This window comes from Delphinapterus leucas, chromosome 11 (genome assembly GCF_059928025.1).
Source record: "Delphinapterus leucas isolate spDelLeu-1000000601 "Yukka" chromosome 11, BTC_Dleu_Yukka2, whole genome shotgun sequence".
In the NCBI taxonomy this organism is placed as follows: domain Eukaryota; kingdom Metazoa; phylum Chordata; class Mammalia; order Artiodactyla; family Monodontidae; genus Delphinapterus; species Delphinapterus leucas.
This window is the reverse complement of record NC_143139.1, coordinates 18,737,423-18,762,625: the sequence shown is the minus strand read 5'-3', so window position 1 is coordinate 18,762,625 and position 25,203 is coordinate 18,737,423.

The window sequence follows — 25,203 nt, the reverse complement described above, 5'->3', positions numbered from 1 at the left end:
AATGTGTGAAAGACCCTTATTCGTTTTTTCCCTTCTCTTAAAAAAATGGTGAATAGGGCCTTTAATACTCAATCTTAAATGAATGTTGTATATTTTGGCGTGGTGTCAAAGTGCTAACAGAACTCATACTATGGTCTTCTAAAGGGAAAACACAAATAGTTTCACACTGAGGTATTTTGAAACAGGTGCTCTGGACAATTAAAGAACTCTGTGGCTTTTGAAGGCACCCTTCCAAGACCTAGAAATCTGAAAAATGAATACCACACTGTCACTTTGATAAACTATCTGGTTTTTGCTTCTACTGGGGACAGAAAACAGAACGCAAAGAGCGCAGAGTAAAGTTATGTTTATTAAGGTGTAATGTACAAGACACTGCTTGAAAGTTGCCAACAACACAAGAAAAAAAGGTTATACTCAGCTATTTAGATCCAACAGCAAAACACCAACAGTTCAGTTACTCTTAAATTTTTGGCTTAACTTACTGTCACCATAATACGAATAGAAATGTATAAAAATTACAATTTGGGATACACAAGGCTATGACTGAAACTGGAATTTTGTAATATACAGCAAAGGGAAAATATGTGTAAGAGAACAAATTACATAGGATTAAAGGAAAACAGGGGAAGAAAAAGAATGAAAGAGAAATGGGGGTTGGGGGCAGGGAAACCATAGGACAAAATCCAAGTGCAAGAAAATGAAAAGAAAAATCACTTGGACTGTTGAACAAAACCCAAGTTCTAGACCTGGATATTTTCAACAGAAATAGGACATTACTAACAATAAATAGTTATTTCAAGTAGTACTGAGACATTAGAGAACTAACTCAATGTTTTTGGACATGAATCAGTTTTATCATCCATAAGAGGAAAATATAATCTCTGCTTTGTATACCTTACATGATCTTAGTGAGTCTCAAATGAGGAAGTGGTTTTTAAATCATCATAAAAATATCTAGTGGATATTTTTGTGAAGGTTCAACCTAGAATCCTAAAAGAGAAACAGTCTAGAACAACACACCGTCAAAATCCTGGTGGCCTATGACCTAAGGAAAAGAAAAAGTAACAGCCAAGCAAACAATGGCCAGTTCCCCAGGGAAAAGATCTGAGCTGGGATTCATTCTCAGAAAGAGGGAAGTGATGACCTCATGCTACTTCCCCATGAATTTAGAAGATGACACAGTTGTACTAGTCATTCACGCAAACTGAAATGGCCTAAGCCAGTCTTGGTCCAATGGGTGCACAGATTGTCCTTAGTTGGATGGGTAATCGTACAAAGCGTTGTTTCCACTGCAGTATAGATAAAGCCTTTAAAACAGGTTATTTAACCCCACTGGGCTTTTAATAATTACTATAATCATTAGAGGATTTAAAAAAAATTTAGATTAGAAATTTCATTATCTATACTCTTGACTAAACCTGGGGGGCAGGTACTAAATTCATTGCTAAAATTCATCTGCAAGTTAGAGTTTAAATGTATTTTCCCAGACATGTACTTTATATTTTTTTATTACCCTTCAATTCCTCAGAAATTTTCTCAAGATCTATTTCATTTTGTAGCTTATTCTCTATGTTTCAATGAGGCATTTGCATGTTGTCTTCATTACCATATAATTATGTTATATAACATTTATAAGTTTAACTTTTCTCTATGAAACTCAAAGAAGTTAATGGGTTTTATGTAATTCATTTTCCTCCCACCCCACTGAACCAAAGGATCAGAAACTACCATGGCCCTCATTTTACTGACCAGTGGTCAATCTATTTCTGTCTCATAGGCTGGTCAAGGCTTCATGTTACTCAGGCTCTTATTTCCCAGGTCTAGTGGTTCTTAACCCTGGACTCACTTAAGAATCACCTGGTAAGCATTGGAAAAATAGCCCGCCCAGGCCTTACATCAAAACAATTGAATCAGAGATTCTGATGATGGGGCCTGAACATCAGTATTCTTTCTAAACTCCTTAGGTGATCCTGAAGTACAGCCAAGGTTCAGAACCATTGCTCTAAAGCAGTGACTTTCAAACTTTAATTTCAGTAGGAATTATAAGAGGATGTTGTGGAAATACTGATTCTGATCTAGTAGGTCTGGATGGTCCCTGAGATTCTGCATTTCTAACAAATCCCCAGGTGATGCAAAACCCAGAGCACATAAAATTATTCGAATGACGATTTTCTCAATTCTTCCAAGGATAGTACACAACTAGGACCATTCTAAATGCATAGATTTTGTAAATTCTTACAAAATTTGAGTTCAGAAAGCCTGCTTCGTCTGTGAATGGAAATTGAAATAATAAAGATCAAGCAATACCTTTTATACCTTGACAGCACATCTTAGTCATTTCTGTCTTTATATGTCCACTAATTAATTGGCTAACCTGGAACTTTTAGATTCACAGGACATCAATACCTTCTTCATCCACTTCCACACTGCAACCTGCCATTTATTCAAATTCTATTCACTTCTCAAATCCCTAAACTTTGGCCTCTGTCCTGCTACTTTACTGAAATCACCCCCTCCAAGATCAACTTCTTTGGTTAAATCCAATGAACTCTCTTTTAAGTCCATCTTATTTGACTTCTTTTTCATCCTACCTCACCTTTTAAACAGTCTCCTTCTTAGCTTCTTGCCACTGAAATCCACTCCTACCTCTCAGCTCACTCTTTCTTCCTCTTCCTTCTTTCCTCTGTATATCTCTTAAATGTTGGCTGTTCTTGAGGTATTACCCTTGTCTTCTCACTCTACTCACCCTTTCTGAGGTATCTTGCCTGATCCTATTGCTTCCTTCAATGTGCTGGTGACTTCCAAATCCATGTCTCCAGACCAGAGCAATTTCTAGACTCAAATTTCAATTGCCCATTACATCTCTTGGCCTGAATATCAAATTCTTCATTACCCATTCTAAACCTATATCCATCCCCAACTCTCTCTTTTTCCTAAATCCACTATAGTGAATACTGTAAACACTAAGATAAGAAATTAGTGAGAAACAAGGGAGAGGTGGTTACACCTGGGAAAGGATGGCTGGTCACTTAGTTAGGTCACCTCAGGGAAATAAAACCTCATGAATTTCCCTAAATCCAGATTCTGCCCTCAGGTTCAGAAGCCTTATTTTATCAGGGTCTGCCTGGTTATAACCAATGTTATACTGTAAAACTGTAACCCAAGTTATTTCAATAAATTTCAGCTCTAATATTCCCATCAATGTGACCAAGATGTGCTCTCCTTATAGAACAACCTATGTGGTAAGTCAAATTATAACCAAATATTTGCTCAATAACCATGGAATCAGTGCAGAGGAGTTGTTAGATAATTTAAACATATAATAGAATCAGGTTAATATTCAATACTTCATTTATTCTACAAATATTAATTGAGCACAATGACTGAAGCTTTGCTATGGATCATAATTCTTAGTTTGTCATTCAATACCCCCTTACCCAAGAAGCTGCTTCCTGACAGCTGCTGGCCTTCATAACATTTCTTTTTCTTTCTTCCCATCACAGATCAACCCATCTACTTTCACCTCCACTCATACTGTCTGCTAGTTGATGTCTTCATTGTCTTCATACTGTCATTGATGTCTTCATGTTTTTAATCTGCTTTCTATCTATTGCAGCCTCAATGTTCTGGAAAAAGTCATCCCCAATCTTTAAAATAACAGTGCTTCTTTACTGTACCTACTTATTACTTTTTATATGTTTTAAGTCTCAGAGGGGAATTTTATTTTAAATTCCTAGAGTTCCTTACTATCCCCACCCAATTATCACCTACAGATACCATCATTCACCTATTTCAAAATCCTAGTATCATAGTGACTACTTTTCCTGTTTCATTTCTCCAAATACTTAAAGATACAACTACAGTAACTCAGCCCTCATCTTTCCTCACTAGGATCATTGCTGTAACATCTATCTTCCCCCTGCCTTAGGTATGGAACCTATCCAACCTCTTCTCCACAATGCCTGCAAAGCTTAAGAAGTAGAAATTTCTGTTGTTGGGACTATCACCCAAGACCACATATTAGCTGAACCTGAAGCTGCTGGATCTAACAGAGCTGTTCTCAACTGGGGGATATTTCCTCCCAGAGGACGTTAGGCAGTGTCTGGAGACAATTTTAGTTGTTACAACTTGGGGGATTCTACTGGCATCTAGTGGGTAGAGGCCAGGGATGATGTTAAATACCCTAAAATGCATAAGATGGCTCCCACATCAAAGAATTATCTGGCCCAAAATGTCAGTAGTGCTGAGGTTGAGAAACTCTGATTAATATCATCCCAAGAAGAATGAAGCATAGTCACTGTACTCATGCCACTTACTACTACCTTCATAGATATATGCCCCCCCAGGCTACTCTCTACCACATGCCATCAGCTCCTAATGTTCAGAAATTAATTTTCTCAGTCCTATCTTTCCATTCTGCCCCAAACTCCTCTCCCTGTGCCTCTTGAAATGTTGCTCATAGTCTGGGCACTTCTTATATGCCTAGCCTCTTCTCATAGCATCATTTCAACTCCTTATCTGAATCCTTAAGTAGTTCCTGAGGAGACCATGTCTCCTATTAACCTTTCAGTTTGTTTATTCTGTCACACTTTATAAAACTCAAGATTGGGAAGTGGAAATGTTGTCCTCCTCTAATCTCACATTAGGTGTCCTTTAATGCCACCTACCTCCAAACGATTTCATCTCTACAGTCTGGTTCAGGAATCTGCTTCTCTCTCTCTCTTTCTGTTTCTCATTCTCTCTCTTATTCTCACCTTATTTGTCTATGTGCTCTCTTCTGGTCTTCATTTTTGTCATGTATAGTCCTCTTGGTCATTACCCTTCATTAATTGAAGGTGCTGGCTCATCACTTTTGGTAACTTAAGCACTCTTGTGAACACACCCCAAATTCTGATCTCTGATTCCTGCATTATTTCATGTCCAATGACTTTCTCCTCCTTTCCCACAGTCACACCATCTCATGCTTTCTCTGTTTCTCTACCACTGACCATACTCTTTCCCTCCATGGATATCCCTTTACCTTCTAATTTCATTGAGTGACTTCTGGTCACATTTCAGGACTCAGTTCATTAGTTACCTTCTTAGGGAAGTCTGGGATGTATTGCCAGATTCCCTGCCATGAGTTAGATGTGCCTCTGATGCACTGTTTTAGCATCCAGTGCAAACCTATATCTTGCATTTAGAAAGCTTTTTAATGATTTCTTATTTATGTGTCTGTCTCTCTCAGTTGATTTTAGCCTCCATCAGAGGACTACATGTCTAATTTGCCTTAGTATTCCCAGAAGCTAAAATAGCACATGGTATATAATTGTTGACATGTCTCTCCCCACTCCCATGAGTCTCTCCAGCTCTCAGTTGTCCTTGAAAGTTATAAAAGGAAGAACAGTCAAGGCAGCAGGATACTCCCATTTATAAACGCCAATAATAGACAAATGCCACTGACCAGTCCTGGAGGGTGTCCATACAATGACATTAACTGCTTGCACAGTGTCCAAGTCAGTCAGAGACTCAACAGGCTTACATATTCCTTCTTTGTTATAGCTCTAATCCTGGTTGGTTTTCTTCCAAGTTTTGCAAATAATATTACGTTCCTGTGCTCAAAACTATATAAGATCTAAATGTTCTCTTCTCATTATATTTTCTAATGCCAGTTTGTATGAATTTGGTCTGTTTTTTTTTTATTCTCCTTGTATGTTTCATTCTGCTTTTCAGAGGACGTTCATGTTTCTCTGCATATGCCTACAGATTTCTTTAAAACTCTTAAGATTCCATTTATATTTTATTTTACTCTCTATAAATAGTAAGCACTTAATAAATGTTGACTCCTGAAAATGATTACAGTTTTGAGGAACTCACAGTCCTTGTGTGGTAGAGTAACAGATGAACTCCCAATGTAGACAAAGAGTGCCAATCAGCACATGCTCTCAAATCAATGACCCAATATCACTAGTAAGATTGAGTTTCATTTTTCTTTCTCCTTCTGCTAGACATAAATAAACTCACTGAAGATAGGATTCCATCTTATGTTTTTGATCCATAAAACTGGGATTGACATATATATACCACTATGTATAAAATAGATAACTAATGAGAACCTACTATATATCTCAGGGAACTCTCTACTCAGTGCTCTGTGGTGACCTACAGAAGGAAGGAAATCAAAAAAAGAGGGGATATATGTATACATATGGCTGATTCACTCTGCTGTACAGCAGAAACTAACACAACATTGTAAAGCAACTATACTCCAATAAAAATTAATTTAAAAAATAGTGAATGAATAACAGTGAGGAACACTCTCCCTCACACAATTCTTTTATGCAATATTGAGTGAAGCCATCTACAAACATATAGTAATTAACAGACATACATGCATATCCACCATGTTTATATTCTGAAAGATTACAGCAATGGAAACTCTTGTGAAATAAGAACCCTCAGTGGTAAAAACACTACCACTTAGAAATCCTAAAGAGAATTCTTTTCTGTGTCTTAATAAAACATGTGGAACTATTATATAACAATCATTAGATACTAATAACTTTTGAAAAAGAATTTATTATAAAAAATTTTCAAATAAAAATTTTTTAAAAATCTAGTCAGATGCCTTAAGAGGATGACTTTACCCGTCTTTTCACTTCTTGTGTTGACAAGATACAAACTGGGATTGGCTCATGTAGATTAATGCCTTTAAAGCAACTTCTGACTATGTTTCTTTGGCTAAAATCTAGGTGAAGTATTAGATAAAATTTCAAAAAACAAGAGGTTTAAAAAAGTCTTCTTAAAAATAATATCTTACATTTCTTTGTGCTCTCTTGGTTTTTACAACAGTATCTTAAATTGATTGTGTTGACTTGCTATGTGGTTGTTAAACAACTGTCACGTATCTTCATTTCAAACATAACTATTTAAAATGTTGAGTGAGGAAGGAGGAGCTTCAAGATGGCAGAAGAGTAAGACATGGAGATCACCTTCCTCTCCACAAATACATCAGAAATACATCTACATGTGGAACAACTCCTACAGAACACCTACTGAACGCTGGCAGAAGACCTCAGACCTCCCAAAAGGCAAGAAACTCCCCACGTGCCTCGGTAGGGCAAAAGAAAAAAGAAAAATCAGAGACAAAAGAATAGGGATGGGACCTGCACCAGCAGGAGGGAGCTGTGAAGGAGGAAAGGTTTCCACACACTAGGAAGCCCCTTTGTGGGCGGAGACTGCAGGTGGCAGAGGGGGAAAGCTTCGGGGCCGCGGAGGAGGAGAGCACAGCAACAGGGGTGCGGAGGGCAAAGCGGAGAGATTCCCGCACAGAGGATCGGTGCCGACCGGCACTCACCAGCCCGAGAGGCTTGTCTGCTCACCCGCCGGAACGGGCGGGGGCTGGGAGCTGAGGCTCGGACTTCGGAAGTCGGATCCCGGGGAGAAGCTTGGGGTTGGCCACGTGAACACAGCCTGAAGGGGGCTAGTGCACCACGGCTAGCTGGGAGGGAGTCCGGGAAAAAGTCTGGACCTGCCGAAGAGGCAAGAGACTTTTTCTTGCCTCTTTGTTTCCTGGTGCGCGAGGAGAGGGGATTAAGAGCGCCGCTTAAAGGAGCTCCAGAGACGGGCGCGAGCTGCAGCTAAAAGCGTGGACCCCAGAGACGGGCGTGAGACGCTAAGGCTGCTGCTGCTGCCACCAAGAAGCCTGTGTGCAAGCACAGGTCACTCTCCACACCTCCCCTCCCGGGAGCATGTGCAGCCCGCCACTGCCAGGGTCCCGTGATCCAGGAACAACTTTCCTGGGACAACACACGGCGCACATCAGGCTGGTGCAATGTTACGCTGGCCTCTGCCGCCGCAGGCTCGCACCGCATCTGTACCCCTCCCTCCCCCCAGCCTGAGTGAGCCGAAGCCCCCGAATCAGCTGCTCCTTTAACCCCGTCCTGTCTGAGTGAAAAACAGATGCCCTCAGGTGACCTACATGCAGAGGTGGGGCCAAATCCAAAGCTGAACCCCGGGAGCTGTGCGAACAAAGAAGAGAAAGGGTAATTTCTCCCAGCAGTCTCAGGAGCAGTGGATTAAATCTCCACAATCAACTTGATGTACCCTGCAGCTGTGGAATACCTGAATAGACAATGAATCATCCCAAATTGAGGAGGTGGACTTTGGCAGCAAGGATATATATAACTTTTTCCCTTTTTCTCTTTTTGTGAGTGCGTATGTGTATGCTTCTGTGTGTGATTTTGTCTGAATAGCTTTGCTTTTACCGCTTGTCCTAGGGGGTTCAGTCTGTCCGGTTTTTTGTTTGTTTGTTTGGGTTTTTTTAGTATAGTTTTCAGTGCTTGTTATCATTGGTGGATTTGTTTTTCGGTTTCATTGTTCTTTCTTTCTTTTTAATTACTTAAAATTTTTTTTAATAATTATTTTTTGTTTTTTATTTTAATAACATTTGTTTTATTTTATTTTATCTCTTTCTTTCTTTCTTTCTCTCTCTCTCTCTCTCTCTTTCTTCCTTTCCTTCTCCCTTTCATTCTGAGCCCTGTGGATGACAGGCTCTATGTGCTCCAGCCAGGCATCAGGGCTGTGCCTCTGAGGTGGGAGAGGCAAGTTCAGGCCATTGATCCACCAGAGACCTCCCAGCTCCACGTAATATCAAATGGCAAAAATCTCCCAGAGATCTCCAACTCAACAACAAGACCCAGCTCCACTCAACGACCACCAAGCTACAGTGCTGGACACCCTATGCCAAAGAGCCAGCAAGACAGGAACATAACCCCACCCATTAGCAGAGAGCCTGCCTAAAATCATAATAAGGTCACAGACATCCCAAAACACACTACCAGATGTGGACCTGCCCATCAGAAAGACAAGGTCCAGCCTCAGCCACCAGAACACAGGTACTAGTCTCCTCCACCAGGAAGCCTACACAACACACTGAACCAATCTTAGCCACTGGGGGCAGACACCAAAAACAAAGGGAACTACGAACATGCAGCCTGCAAAAAGGAGACCCCAAACACAGTAAGATAAGCAAAATGAGAAGACAGAGAAAGACACAGCAGATGCAGAAGCAAGGTAAAAAACCCACCAGACCAAACAAATAAAGAGGAAATAGGCAGTCTACCTGAAAAAGAATTCAGAATAATGATAGTAAAGATGATCCAAAATCTTGGAAATGGAATGGAGAAAATACAAGAAACGTTTAACAAGGACCTAGAAGAACTAAAGAGCAAACAAACAATGATGAACAGCACAATAAATGAAATTTAAAATTCTCTAGAAGGAATCAATAGCAGAATAACTGAGGCAGAAGAACGGATAAGTGACCTGGAAGATAAAAGAGTGGAAAAAACAACTGCAGAGCAGAATAAAGAAAAAAGAATGAAAAGAATTGAGGACAGTGTCAGAGACCTCTGGAACAATATGAAATGCACCAACATTTGAATTATAGGGGTGCCAGAAGAAGAAGAGAAAAAGAAAGGGACTGAGAAAATATTTGGAGATTATAGTTGAAAACTGTCTTAATATGGGTATGGAAATAGTTAAATAGGTCCAGGAAGCACAGAGAGTCCCATACAGGATAAACTCAAGGAGAAACACATGAAGACACATATTAATCAAGCTATCAAAAATTAAATACAAAGAAAAAATATTAAAAGCAGCAAGGGTAAAACAACAAATAACATACAGGGAATCCCCATAAGGTTAACAGCTGATCTTTCAGCAGAAACTCTGCAAGCCAGAAGGGAGTGGCAGGACATATTTAAAGGGATGAAAGGGAAAAACCCACAAACAAGATTACCCCATGCAGCAAGGATCTCATTCTGATTTGATGGAGAAATTAAAACCTTTACAGAGATGCAAAAGCTAAGAGAATTCAGCGCCACCAAACCAGCTTTACAACAAATGCTAAAGGAACTTCTCTAGGCAGGAAACACAAGAGAAGGAAAAGACCTACAATAACAAACACAAAACAATTAAGAAAATGATAATAGGAACATACATATCGATAATTACCTTAAATGTAAATGGATTAAATGTTCCAACCAAAACACATAGACTGGCTGAATGGATACAACAACAAGACCCATATATATGCTGTCTACAAGAGACCCACTTCAGACCTAAGGACACATATAGACTGAAAGTGAGGGGATGGAAAAAGATATTTCATGCAAATATCTTTCTGGGGGGCTTCCCTGGTGGCGCAGTGGTTGAGAGTCCACCTGCCGATGCAGGGGACACAGGTTCGTGCTCTGGTCCAGGAAGATCCCACATGCCACGGAGCGGCTGGGCCTGTGAGCCATGGCCGCTGAGCCTGCACGTCCAGAGCCTGTGCTCCACAACGGGAGAGGCCACAACAGTGAGAGGCCTGTGTAACGCAAAAAAAAAAAAGAAAGCTGGAGTAGCAATTCTCATATCAGACAAAATAGACTTTAAAACAAAGACTATTACAAGAGACAAAGAAGTACACTACAGGGCTTCCCTGGTGGCGCAGTGGTTGAGAGTCTGCCTGTCAGTGCAGGAGAAACAGGTTCGATCCCTGCTCCAGGGAGATCCCACATGCCGTGGAGCAACTAGGCCCGTGCGCCACAACTACTGAGCCTGTGCCCTAGAGTCTTCGAACCACAGCTACTGAAGCCTGCATGCCTGGAGCCCGTGCTCCGCAACAACAGAAGCCACCGCAATGAGAACTTGCGCACAGCAACGAAGACCCAACACAGCCATAAATTAAAAAAAAAAGAAAGAAGAAGTACACTACATAATCATCAAGGGATCAATCCAAGAAGAAGATATAACAATTGTAAATATTTATGCACCCAACACAGAAGCACCTCAATACATAAGGCAAATACTAACAGCCATAAAAGGGGAAATTGACAGCAACAAAACCATAGTAGGGGATTTTAACACCCCACTTTCACTAATGTACAGATCATCCAAAATGAAAATAATTAAGGAAACACAAGCTTTAAATGATACATTAAACAAGATGAACTTGATATTTATAGGACATTCCATCCAAAAACAACAGAATACACTTTTCTTCTCAAGTGCTCATGGAACATTCTCCAGGACAGATAATATCTTGGGACACAAGTCAAGCCTTGGTAAATATAAGAAAATTGAAATAGTACCAAATGCCTTTTCTGACCACAATGCTATGAGAGTAGATATCAATTACAGGAAAAAAATCTGTAAAAATACAAACACATGGAGGCTAAACAATACACTACTTAATAGCCAACAGATCACTGAAGAAATCAAAGAGGAAATCAAAAAATACCGGAAACAAATGACAATGAAAACACAATGACCCAAAACCTATGGGATGCAGCAAAAGCACTTCTAAGAGGGAAGATTATAGCAATACAATCCTACCTTAAGGAACAAGAAACATCTCAAGTAAACAACCTAACCTTACACCTAAAGCAACTAGAGAAAGAAGAACAAAAAACCCCCAAAGTTAGTAGAAGGAAAGAAATCACAAAGATCAGATCAGAAATAAATGAAAAAGAAATGAAGGAAATGATGGCAAAGATCAATAAAACTAAAAGCTGGTTCTTTGAGAAGATAAACAATAGATAAACCATTAGCCAGACTCATCAAGGAAAAAGGGGAGAAGACTCAAATCAATAGAGTTAGAAATGAGCCATGGCCACTGGGCCTGCGCGTCTGGAGCCTGTGCTCCGCAACGGGAGAGGCCACAGCGGTGAGAGGCCCACGTACCGCAAAAAAAAAAAAAAAAAAAAAAAAATCTTCCAACAAACAAAAGCCCAGGACCAGATGGCTTCACAAGTGAATTCTACCAAACATTTAGAGAAGAGCTAACACCTATCCTTTTCAAACTCTTCCAATATATAGCAGAGGGAGGAACACTCCCAACGCTTACTACGAGGCCACCATCACCCTGACACCAAAACCAGACAAAGATGTCACAGAAAAAGAAAACTACAGACCAATATCACTGATGACCATAGATGCGAAAATCCTCAACAAAATACTAGCAAACAGAATCCAACAGGAGATTAAAAGGATCATACACCATGATCAAGTAGGGTTTATCCCAGGAAGGCAAGGATTCTTCAGTATATGCAAATCACTCAATGTGATACACCATATTAACAAATTGAAGGAGAAAAACCATATGATTATCTCAATGGATTCAGAGAAAGCTTTCAACAAAATTCAACACCTATTTATGATAAAAACTCTCCAGAAAGTAGGCATAGAGGGAACTTAACTCAACATAATAAAGGTCACATATGACAAATCCACAGCCAATATCGTCCTCAATGGTGAAAAACTGAAACCATTTCCACTAAGATCAGGAACAAGACAAGGATGCCCACTCTCACCACTATTATTCAACATAGTTTTGGAAGTTTTAGCCACAGCAATCAGAGAAGAAAAAGAAATAAAAGGAATTCAAATCGGAAAAGAAGAAGTAGAGCTGTCACTGTTTGCAGATGACATGATACTATACATAGAGAATCCTAAAGATGCTACCAGAAAACTACTAGAGCTAATCAATGAATTTGGTAAAGTAGCAGGATACAAAATTAATGCACAGAAATCTCTTGCATTCCTATACACTAATGATGAAAAACCTGAAATTGAAATTAAGAAAACACTCCCATTTACTATTGCAACAAAAAGAATAGAATACTGGGTATAAACCTACCTAAGGAGACAAAAGACCTGTATGCAGAAAATTATAAGACACTGAAGAAAAAAATTAAAGATGATACAAATAGATGGAGAGATATACCATGTTCTTGGATTGGAAGAATCAACATTGTGAAAATGACTATACTACCCAAAGCAATCTGCAGCCAATGCAAGCCCTATCAATCTACCACTGGCATGTTTCACAGAACTAGAACAAAAAATTTCACAATTTGTACGGAAACACGAAACACCCAGAATAGCCAAAGCAATCTTGAGAAAGAAAAACGCAGCTGGAGGAATCAGTCTCCTGAACTTCAGACTATACTACAAAGCTACAGTAATCAAGACAGTATGATACTGGCAGAAAAACAGAAATATAGATCAATGGAACAGGATAGAAAGTCCAGCAATAAACCCACGCACATATGGTCATCTTATCTTTGATAAAGGAGGCAAGAATATACAATGGAGAAAAGACAGCCTCTTCAATAAGTGGTGCTGGGAAAACTGGATAGTTACATGTAAAAGAATGAAACTAGAACACTGCCTAACAGAATACACAAAAATAAACTCAAAACGGATTAAAGACCTAAATGTAAGGCCAGACACTATCAAACTCTTAGAGAAAAACATAGGCAGAACACTCTATGACATAAATCACAGCAAGATCCTTTTTGACCCACCTCCTAGAGAAATGGAAATAAAAACAAAAATAAACAAATGGGACCTAATGAAACTTAAAAGCTTTTGCACAGCAAAGGAAACCATAAACAAGACGAAGAGACAACGCTCAAAATAGGATAAAATATTTGCAAATGAAGCATCTGACAAAGGATTAATCTCCAAAATTTACAAGCAGTTCATGCAGCTCAATGTCAAAAAAAAAACACAACCCTCTCCAAAAATGGGCAGAAGACCTAAATAGACATTTCTCCAAAGAAGATATACAGAGTGCCAACAAACACATGAAAGAATGCTCAACATCATTAATCATTAGAGAAATGGAAATCAAAACTACAATGCAATATCATCTCACACCGGTCTGCATGGCCATCATCAAAAAATCTAGAAACAATAAATGCTGGAGAGGGTGCAGAGAAAAGAGAACACTCTTGCACTGCTGGTGGGAATGTAAGTCAATCCATCCACTATGGATAACAATATGGAGGTTCCTTAAATAACTAAAAATAGAAGTATCATACGACCCAGCAATCCCACTACTGGGAATATACCCTGAGAAAACCAAAACTCAAAAAGAGTCATGTACCACATTGTTCATTGCAGCTCTATTTACAATAGCCAGGACATGGAAGCAACCTAAGTGTCCATCAACAGATGAATGGATAAAGAAGATGTGACACATATATACAATGGAATATTACTCAGCACTAAAAAGAAACGAAATTGAGTTGTTTGTAGTGAGGTGGATGGACCCAGAGTCTGTCTTACAGAGTGAAGTAAGTCAGAACGAGAAAAACAAACGCCGTACGCTAACACATATATATGGAATCTAAAAAAAAAATGGTCATGAAGAACCTAGGAACAAGTCAGAAATAAAGACACAGACCTACTAGAGAATGGACTTGAGACTTGAGACCATGGGGTGGGGGAAGGGTAAGCTGGGACAAAGTGAGAGAGTGGTAGTGTATATATGGACATATAAACACTACCAAATGTAAAATAGATAGCTAGTGGGAAGCAGTCGCATAGCACAGGGAGATCAGCTCTGTGCTTCGTGATGAGGTAGAAGGGTGGGATAGGGAGGGTGGGAGGGACGGATACGCAAGAGGGAAGAGATATGGGGATATATGTGTATGTATAACTGATTCACTTTGTTATAAAGCAGAAACTAACACACCATTGTAAAGCAATTATATTCCAATAAAAACATAAAAAAAAATGGAAATAAATAAATTAAATGATGAGTGATGCACATATACACACTAAGACAAAGTGTTGATAATTTGATTCTTTGGAATGAAATGTGTACAAAGTCATTAAATTTCTACAATTAGAAATTCCCAGGACTTCCCTGGTGGCTCAATGGTTAAGAACCTGCCTGCCAATGCCGGGGACACGGGTTTGAATCCTGGTTTGCGGAGATTCCACATGCCATGGAGCAACTAAGCCCGTGCACCACAACTACTGAGCCTACGCTCTAGGGCCCACGAGCCACAACTACTGAAACCTGCATGCCTAAAACCCATGCTCTGCAACGAGAGGAGCCACCACAATGAGAAGCCCATGCACCGCAAGAAAGAGTAGCCCCTGCTCGCCACAACTAGAGAAAGCCCACACCCAGCAATGAAGACCCAACACAGCCAAAAATAAAAATTATTTAATTAATTTAAAATATCACTTAAAAAAAAAAGAAATTCCCTATTGGATTTTCACTTCAGGCCATTTTAATAATACTTTATGCCATGATGAAATTAAAAGTTCTCTCTTTAACATGTTTAAATCCCTAATTTATTTAAGCCCTCAATGTCTATACAGGATTTTTAAAAATTATGTAAAATATCTTTTAAAAAACTGAAAAGATCTCAGTTCTACTTCCACAATTAGAGCCTGCTCTATCCTAGCTAATTTACTGAACCATCTTCTTCATCACAACAAATTCGTAACTCCACTACCTCCTTCCTATGGTGTTTATTGAGAAAAAAGTTGCAAATAGTATTCATTATTTTATTTAAGAAGTATTTATTTGCCTACTATGTACCCCTCAGTTCTAGACAGTGGGGATACAACAAATAAGAAAAAAAAATAGACAAATCATTGCCTACATGGAGTTTATATTTTAACGAAAAAATTTAGGAAAATAAATAGGCCAATGACAAAATATAGCATGAAGTAATAAAATTGCCAAGAGGAAAAATAGAGCATGATAAAAGCATAGAAAATTTTGGTGATGGAATCTCTGAGAAGTGAAATTTGGTCAAATCCAGTAAGTCCCCTACATACGAAACTTTAAGTTGCGAACTTTCAAAGATGAGAACGTGTGTCTGCATGTCCAATCACAAGTTAGTTCACGCGTCTGGCATACATGTCACTTATGTGCATCCTCTACAAGTGATTGTGCTGTTGTGTACTTTACTGTACAGTACTGTATAGAATACAGTAGCACAGTATTCTTTTTTAAAGCCCAGAATGTCCGGAAGCAAGCGTAAAAGCAGCGGTGATGTAGCTGGTACTGCTAAGAAGCACCAGGAATTGGAGGCCCAGAGGAAGGACAAAGAGAGATAAAAGGAAGAGGAAGTAACTGAAGAACCAAAGAGATTCATGACACAGGAAACGGCAAGGTAATTTTATTTGAAGAAGCACTGTTAATTTTTGAGGTACAGGACCCGAACGTAGAACGGTACACGAATGTTGCAGCAGACATTCAGAATGCAATCCAGTGCTACCGTGTCATCTATGATGAGAAAAAAAAGAGCTACTACCCAGACAATGTAAAACTGATCACCAGGAAAATTCCAGGCCTAATTGGGATCACTTGTGAATTCTGCCAAATGTTTAAGGAAGGAATAATGTCAAATATACACAAAATTTTCAGTGGACAGTAAAATGGGAAAGCTCCTAATTTGTTTTATGAGACCAATATAAACTTGATATCAAAATCTGAGAATATTGTAAAAAAGGAAAATTGTAGTCCAGTCTCTGTAATGAACATAAATGAAGCAATACTAAACAAAATACTAGCAGAGTCAAGAGAAAAATAAAACTCAGCAAGGGTATTTTTCCAGGAAGGAAAATTTGGTTATTTTTTTCACCATGTTAACAAAATAAAGGAAATACAATACCCATTCATGGAAAAACTCTTGCAAAGTAAGAGTAAAAAAAAATCTTCCTTAACTGAATAAAAATATCTGCAAAAAGCTTGGAGCAAATGTTGTATTTGATATTTGCTGAAAACCTTCCTCTGAGATTGGGCAATTCCATATAATTGACATTTTGAAAGCTAAAATTTCCCTCTGAAATTAGAACAAGATAAGGATGTCTACTTATCACCCTTTCTATTCAGCATTTTTGGTGATCATAAACCATGCAGTAAGACATGAAAAAAATACACAGAAGGACTACAATGGAAGAAAAATTATTTTATTGCTTTCAGATGGAATTATTAAACACAAACAACATTTAACTGAATCTACAGATGTTTTAAAACAACGTGCTGGGCTTCCCTGGTGGTGCAGTAGTTGAGAGTCCGCCTGCCAATGCAGGGGACACGGGTTCGTGCCCTGGTCTGGGAAGATCCCACGTGCCGCGGAGCGGCTAGGCCCGTGAGCCATGGCCGCTGAGCCTGTGTGTCCGGAGCCTGTGCTCCGCAATGGGAGAGGCCACAGCAGTGAGAGGCCCACGTACCGCAAAAAAAAAAAAAAAAAAACCCCACAACGTGTTACCTTAATAAGGTTGCTAGAATGAAGGTAGCTAGAAAACAATATTTTAGAAAATACCATTTACAATAAAGTCCGCATAGTAAAATAGCTAGTAATAAACCTAATAAAAGATGTGAAAAATTCTTATGCAAAACTTTATAAAACACTTCTGAGAGAAATTAAAGAAAATGTAAATAAATGTTTATGGACTGGAAGACTCAATTGGTCTGTAGATTTGATACAATCTTAATAAAAATCTCAAGATGGATGTGTGTGTGTCTGTGTGTGTGTGTAATTTGACAAGTTGATTCTCACATATATATACATTGAAAGAACCAAGATTAATTAGACAGGATTATAAAAGAAAAACATAGCAAAAAACTTGCTCTGCTAGATGTCAATTTACAGTTACAGTAATTAAGACAATGAGGTTGAAGGGCAAGAACAGGCAGATCAATGGTACAGATTACGGGCCTGGCATATATGAATGACTGATTTATGAAAAGGTACAAAAGAGCTGAGCAGTGGAAGAAACATTAAAAGTGTGGCTTAGACAATAGGCTAGCCAATAGACAGCAAATACTGAACATCAACCCCTACTCAAGTTATGTGCAAAAATGAAATTCAGGTCCATTGTAGATCTAAATATGAAAGGAAATCAATAACGTTTCTTGATGATAGTACAGAGAAGCATCATTATTCCCTCACTGCAGTAAAATAGTCCTAAAAAATACTAATCATAAAAGAAAAGATTGTTAAATTAGATCATAGCATGAGTAGAACTTTTGGTCACAAAAAAGACACAAATACAGAGTGAAAAAGCAAACCACAGAATGAAAGGTGTTTATAATACATGTAACTTACACCAGGCTTAGGTCCTGAGTATATGAAACATTTCAACCAATCAATAAGAAAACAATCCAATAGGAAAATGGGCAAGAGGCTCAAGCAGTGCTTCACAGAAAAGAATGTCAAAATGGTCATAAACCTATGAAAGGGGTCATTAGTAGGAATGCAGAGATTAAATATAGGAATATAGAAATATAGTCCTATATTTATAGGAATATATAGAAATTAAAACCAAAATAAAACACACTACAAGCCAAAGTGCCTCAAATTAAACAGACTGACAATGACAATGTTGTCAAGAATTTAGACTAATAGCAACATTCATTCATTGCTGGTGGCAGTGTAAATTGGTATAAACACTTTGGCAATAGTTTGGTATTATATCAGTTGTTAGGCCATAATAATGTTATGTTATCAAACAACCAAAAAAACCTCAATGAAACATACCAAAGAGCACTGACACGGCTCACACATCTACATGGGGCTCAGCTGATCCAGACTAGCCTCTCTGCTGAGTCGTTGTGATGGACCAGGGCTCAATCCCTGTCTGCAGATCAGTTAGGAATCATTTGGTCTGGGCTGGGCTTGCCTGGAACTGTTCATCTAGCTGGGCTCCAGTTCTATTGGCTCTCCTCTTTCTGGAGTGTTATCTTTCCTACTGGAATTTATCTTTGTCCAGTGAGATCTGTAGTGAGGGAAGATTTAAGTCTGACTACATTATAAGCAAATAGCAATTTGAGTTGGCTGGATATAGCTGTTTGAAGAAAATGTAATCTCTGTTCTTTAGAGTTATTAAAATATTTGAGAGATTTGCAGAAAAAGCAGGAAAAGGAGTGGAGATTAATCATTCTAATTTCTGTAAAAGAATGTTAGATACTTGGTTATTTCCTCTCTCCTCTCAAAGAGGAATAAATATTATTTTCTTTTTCTCCCCCAATTTCTTCCCTCCTCCCCACCATTTACCCATCTCCAAGACTGCCTTCTGGTTTTCTAAAAGTGTTTTTCACACATTTTATCCCTTACACTGAGCTATTGTGCTTATTCAATTCATTGCAATTATCAAAGTTTATAACTACAGCTACAGTTTTTCAGGGCTAATTTTCTTCGAGGTCCTTTTCTCAGTCTTCCTAGGAAAGATGAAGAAAGTGGGAGGAAGGTGAGAGCTTGTTGATAAACCTGATTTTTATTCTGTCCTCTGAAGTCTGAGGTGTTAATCTTGTCTTGTCTTTTAATCTAGGTAATGATAATGGGTTGTTTTTCAATATTGTTGCAGCTTCATTAATATGTATGTTGTCTGCTGTAATTTCTTTTTCATTCAAGTGGTACTGTGAAGCTAACTTTTTGAGACTCTCTCCTGCTTCAGGCCTAACTTTGACTTTCTTTTTCTACTCTCATGTTTTCTCTCCATTTGCCCCCTGTGCTTTGTGTTTTACATCTCAATGCAGCTCCTGGCTTTTCTGTTCACGCTCTAGCATTATTCTACCATGTATTTTGGTTTTATGATTGGTCAGTATCTCATCAATTTCATGTTTATGAAAACTATCTAGTGAAGTTTTACAATAGTAATTCCCAATTATGTATTTATGGTATTTAATTAATATTAGTGCTTATCCTGTGTCAGTCACTGTCCTAAGACCATCTTGCTCACCAGTTGTATGACCCAGTGTTCCTGCCTCATGTGAGTGAAGGATTTGGGGATATGGACACTGAAACACTGATATGCACCTTTACTGGGTAGCTGGCACCCAAGCTCAGCCTGTGCCCCCATAAGGCTGCCCTCATAGTCACAAAAGTCCCCACTGTCCCAGACCTTCTGTAATAGTAGTGTGACAAGGTTCTCTCTCTTAGAACACTTTCTGCAGTACATCCAGCAGGGATCTAGTGCTTGCACCCCTTTTGGCGTAACGCCGAGAGCATAGAGTTTTCACGTATCATTCAGCCAAGCGTCTGCCTTTAAATTTTCTCAATGAAGTTTGCTTTGTGCTTATACCACACTTAAGAGATGTTTGCTTTCACCTACAATTCCAAAACGTGGAACAGTACAAAAGAATCCCTGTCTTCATGGATCCTCGGTGAGTTAGAGATACTATGTAAATAGAGATCAAATTTATTTTAGCCCTCAGGTAGCATTTTGGTTATGACTTTTTGCCTGGTAAACTCCATTGGTTTGGATACTTTTGGCTTATTTCCATCCTAGTCCCCTTAACAACTTGGCTCTGTTCCATGGCCACAGATGGTACCTCCTGACAAGTCATCCACCTTGTGCACCCATAGGCACTGGAAGAAGGAAGTTAAGAAAGTAAATAGATTAGCCTAAACTCACAAAACTACTGAAGAACAAAATACCCTCAGGCAATAGGCAGTACCATCACCTCTCTCCTTGGCAAGGGGCAGCTAGTATTTGACTCATTGCTTCAGTGTAATTTCCCTTTTTCTTTCCTACCTAATTTATAGGAATCATAAATGAGAGGAGGCAAAAGGGGTTCTAAAACTTTGACATATAGAAACTGATAACGAATGTTGTATTATTTATTATAATGCTATAATTTTCCAGTATAATTTCCTAGCCAAAATAATAAGCATAGAATGGATGAGATTAACCATATGTTTTTATGGTTAACCAAAAATTTTATTAGGAAGAATTAAGATATTCATTCCTTCATTCACTCATTAAACACAAATTTTGAGGCGGATCAACTGGATAAGCCAAAATTTTTAGCACTGGGATAGTGTAGAGTGAAGAGGTGGTGGTACGGGTGGGTGAGAATTCAAAGATCAACACAAGACATATTCCCTAACCTCAGGGAGTTCATAGCTTAGTTTGAGGTGCAGAGAAGTGTGATAAGTGCTGTAATGGGATATGTATTCCAGGCCGAGGACACCCTCCACTGATTTTGGTCCTCTCAGGTTAACAGGATAAACATAGTAACAAGAAAGACCAATATAGCTTATAAATTTTTAAGGTAAAATATTGACTGGCAGATACTCATCCACAGCATGAGCATCTCCTGCAGCTCCAAGTAGTAAGTTTTGGAGACGTTTGCAATAAAGCCCATCCCTAGACTATGCTAACAACCTATAATCCATGAAACAGTACTGACGTGTCTCTTGGCATCTTGTGTTTTACAGCACCAAACTACCAGCAAGGACAACTTTTCATCTGGCAGTGTGTAGTCCTGCCACCAGCCATTAGATATGTTATATTAGACAACTTCATGACCTTCTTATATCCTTTCTCCACCATGAAGGCTAAGGCAACCCAAAGATTGCATTTATAAGCAAGCAAAGATTGTATTTATAAGGAAAATATGAAGAGTCCCAATTCTGATTATCTACCTATCCCTCAATCATTAAAATATCTGTTAAGCATTATAAGATAAAAATAGAACACAGGATGTTTAAGTATAGTTTTAAGCACAGGTAAATAAATAAAGGACGCTTAAAAATTATTATTTGTTTTAGAAGTTGCATAAGAGAACATAAGAAAGGAACATGAGAGACAGAGAAAAGTCTACCTACAAGAAGTATAGATGCAGAATTACCGTGAAGCTAATGAAGGTTCAGCTTTAAGACCTTCCACTCGCATTGGACCACCCAGGGCCTCGAGAGGGACCTAGAAATGCGTTCACTTCATCCTACGTAAAATTCGCGAAGTTACGATTTTTTTAGCAGCAATCGATTAAGACTGCTCTCTTTTTCTATTCCGACCACATCCCTCATACATTTTTTGATGCTTTGAATGACTTTGGAGTGGTTTCGGAAATTTGGGAGCTCTGACTAAGGGGAAGTTGAGCTGGAGATAGTAGATTACATTTGCATGGGTCCCAAGCACCTCTATGTGTACATAAGTCCCTGCTAACCTTCCCAATGTAGGATTGTCCAGGAATACTCTAGACCACACTGACAGCGCTGCTCACCTACTATTGTGGATGAAGATGTTGCAGAATTTGCAAGCAAATTAATCTCATTGGAAAAAATGATGCCTCAACAATAGTTGAAAATGCTGACCACTTTGGTACTTTGTAGCAGTTATGTTTTCTTTTGGGTTCTCTCATAGTGTAATAATTTTAAACACACATGCCAATTTGAGTTGTTCTTACAGTCAGTTTCTTAAGTATAAAGAGGTGGTCTGCCCATGATAAAGCTGTACAAGCTTTGCAGCAATGGGTAAAATGACATTTTAGGGGCATTAGAATATATTGAGAAGCTTTGAAAGAGAATTCCATATACAAATAATTTGCGAAATGTTTATTTTAAAAGTTTATAAAGTTTGATGATAACATTTTAACTGTTGTTTAATTTTAAAAGGCATCTTGCAACTTTTCAGTAAAATAAGTGAGAAAGTATAGACTCCTGATTTGATGTATACAAAATGTACCTTCTTGTTCCTGAGTTGAGGGAAAATTCAGAAAAAAAAAACAACTAATGGCATATGAAGTAAAAGGGACAGAGATGGATATTAAAATCAAAAAGAAATTATTCTAACATAAAAGGGTTAAATTTTAACACAAACATTTCAAAACATTTCCAGGGCACTAACTCCATAAGAGAAAGATAAATGTTGAACAGAAATAATGACTAGAGCCTTGGATGTTTGCTAGTCCATTTAATGGAGTGGTGTGGATCATATGAACACAGAAAAAGACTGAAATTTTTTGCCGCTTTGATATGAAATTCTGGTATAAAGTTATCATAAGCATTATAATATGTCCAGTAAACAAAGATACCAAAGACAAACTGGTAAACAAATGCCTTCAATTCCAAGTATTTGAGATTAGTTACTGTTCAAGAAACCCTGAAACCTTAATGCTAACATGGGAAAGAAACTTGATAGAGATTTTGAAACATGACCTCAATCTTTAAAACGTATAAGACAATACCAAATCCTGGTTCTGAAGCTGAAATAACTTTCCTAGACTTTCAGTAAAACAAGTAACATTAAAAAAAATTCAAGTTCTATTGACAGTAATAGAGACATGTGATACAGACCTCTGGTCCAAGGGAGTCAGCGCACTAACCCACAACCAAAAGGCTGGCCTGTTTAGCAGTTTCCTACAGAAGCTATGGTGGATCGGCCATCTTCTAGACACTCAGCCTCAGGTTACTCTTGTTCTATGTCCACCAGGCAAAGCCAGTTTATTATCTGAATTTGGTTTTCCAGATTTTCATACAACGAAGAAATTGTGCTGACCAACTCACGAGGGGACTTCAAGATCACAGTTCACATTTAATAAATTGTCATCCTGATTTATCATTCTTTTTTGAATTTGGTTAACATGAGTCAGTGAAAGAAATTCAGTTTCTTCTTACATGAGTCTGGTTGTTAATGGTGTGCGTTCCGCATCCAGATTGCCTGGATTAGAATCCCAGTTTCTGTATTCATTAGCTGTGTGGCCTTAGGTAAATTTCTTACCTGTCTTTGCCTTAATTTACTCGTGTGTATAACGGAAGAGAGTAGTACTTACCATATGAAGATATTTGGAGAAAACAAGTAAACACGTGTAAAATGCTTAGAAACACCTGGTTTAGTGGCACTGGAAACACATTAGCTATTTTGATTATCATTACCCTTGATTCAGCCATAGAAGGACCCGGGTTCTAGAGTCAGAATGCCTGGATTTGTTTTACAGCTTTGTCTATAACTGACCTTGAGCAAGGACTACATAGTCCTTTCTATGTCTTGGTTGCCTGAGCTATAAATGGATTTAAACATTGTTTGGTGATCAAGTAATATAATATATTTAGAAGTCTAAGAACAGTGACTGGGCCATAGTAAGCACTAGCTACTGTCTTGGTATTAAACACACATTTGTTTAATATGCACGAACTGCACCTACAAAGAGGCTTAACTATAACCCCTGCCTGATCGAAGAGGCCATGTCAGAGGAGAGATACGTGTGTTAACAACAGGGTGAAATAAATGCTCTAACTACAAAAGAAAGAATTGGGTGAAATTGATCACTGAGGAGTAAATACAGTGAAGAATAAGTTGGAGCAAAGTGTTTAGTTTTGAAATTTTATTTTCATAGCCCCTCAGAGTATTTATATTTCCTAAGACAGACAAATAAGGAAGGAGCCAAATGAATAAATCACAAATCTTGTATTTTTAGTCATTCATTAAACTGAATCACACCAATTTACAGGAGTGGAAATCTACATCTAATGTAACTAAAAATGCTGAGATTAAAGCAAGTTTGGTAAATGTCCGTATGTAAAGTTATGAGTTGCCTGGAAGGAGACTCAGCCCTAACTAAAATTCTGTGTCTCTCATTATTAGTTCGTCCCTCCATCTGTGGACACATTGATTTCCTCACCTGCTAAGTGGAGCTGATGATACTTACGCTCCCCACACACTTCAAAGGATTGTTGCAAGGGTTAAATAAGATAACGGACATACATACGCTCTAAACATTGTTTAGCATGTTATATGTGGAAAGGCATTATTGTTATATATGAGAGTATATCATCCTTCAGAAAATCATGTAAAAAATTGAAATTCCTCAAACTGTAGACCAGTGCATTGCCAGGTGTGGCTGCTCATAACATTTGAGTTAGTTAATACCTAAAACCAGTTCAAGAGAGTAATTTCTGCTGCCTTAAGGGTCACATTAAACCGAACTTTAGGAGATTCTATTCATTGTTCAGCCCTGAGCTGTGACAACACATGAAAGAAATACATTTCCCCAAACATGCTAAATGTTTTTCTATAAATTGTATTGAAGTAAATTTAAAATTTCTCCCAACCACAGATTACTTATATTTTTAGAATTAGAATTTCACATAATATACTATAATTATATATTATTATATAATATATGGAATATATAATCTAATTATTCACATTGTATGTGGCTATTTTAATTGTAGAATACACACACACACACACACACACACACATTGTACTATTCATCAAATGCTGGGATGAAACGCTATTTATCCAGACTTTTACAAAAGCACCTCTTTATCTCTGTTCCTTTTTATTGTGTTCATTGAGATCACGTGAATCTAAGGCCCGAATCCAATACACCTGTGTATTTGTCCCTCTATTTTTATGAGGCTTGAATATTAGATGGTGGCATAACTGAAAAAACGTTTCCAGAACATCTTTTCTTTTTTTGTACATTATCACTATTGTATTTATTTCCCCCTTTCAATTTTAATGAATTATTTCATATCATGTTTGTTTCACATTTTACCAGTGATATCAAACTTGCTGCTGTACAGCTAACATAGTCAATCTGATAATATTAGAATAGGTTTCCCTAGCTTTTTATTATAATTTCCACAGTATGGATAAATTGTTTATGTACTGATATGGACATTTATT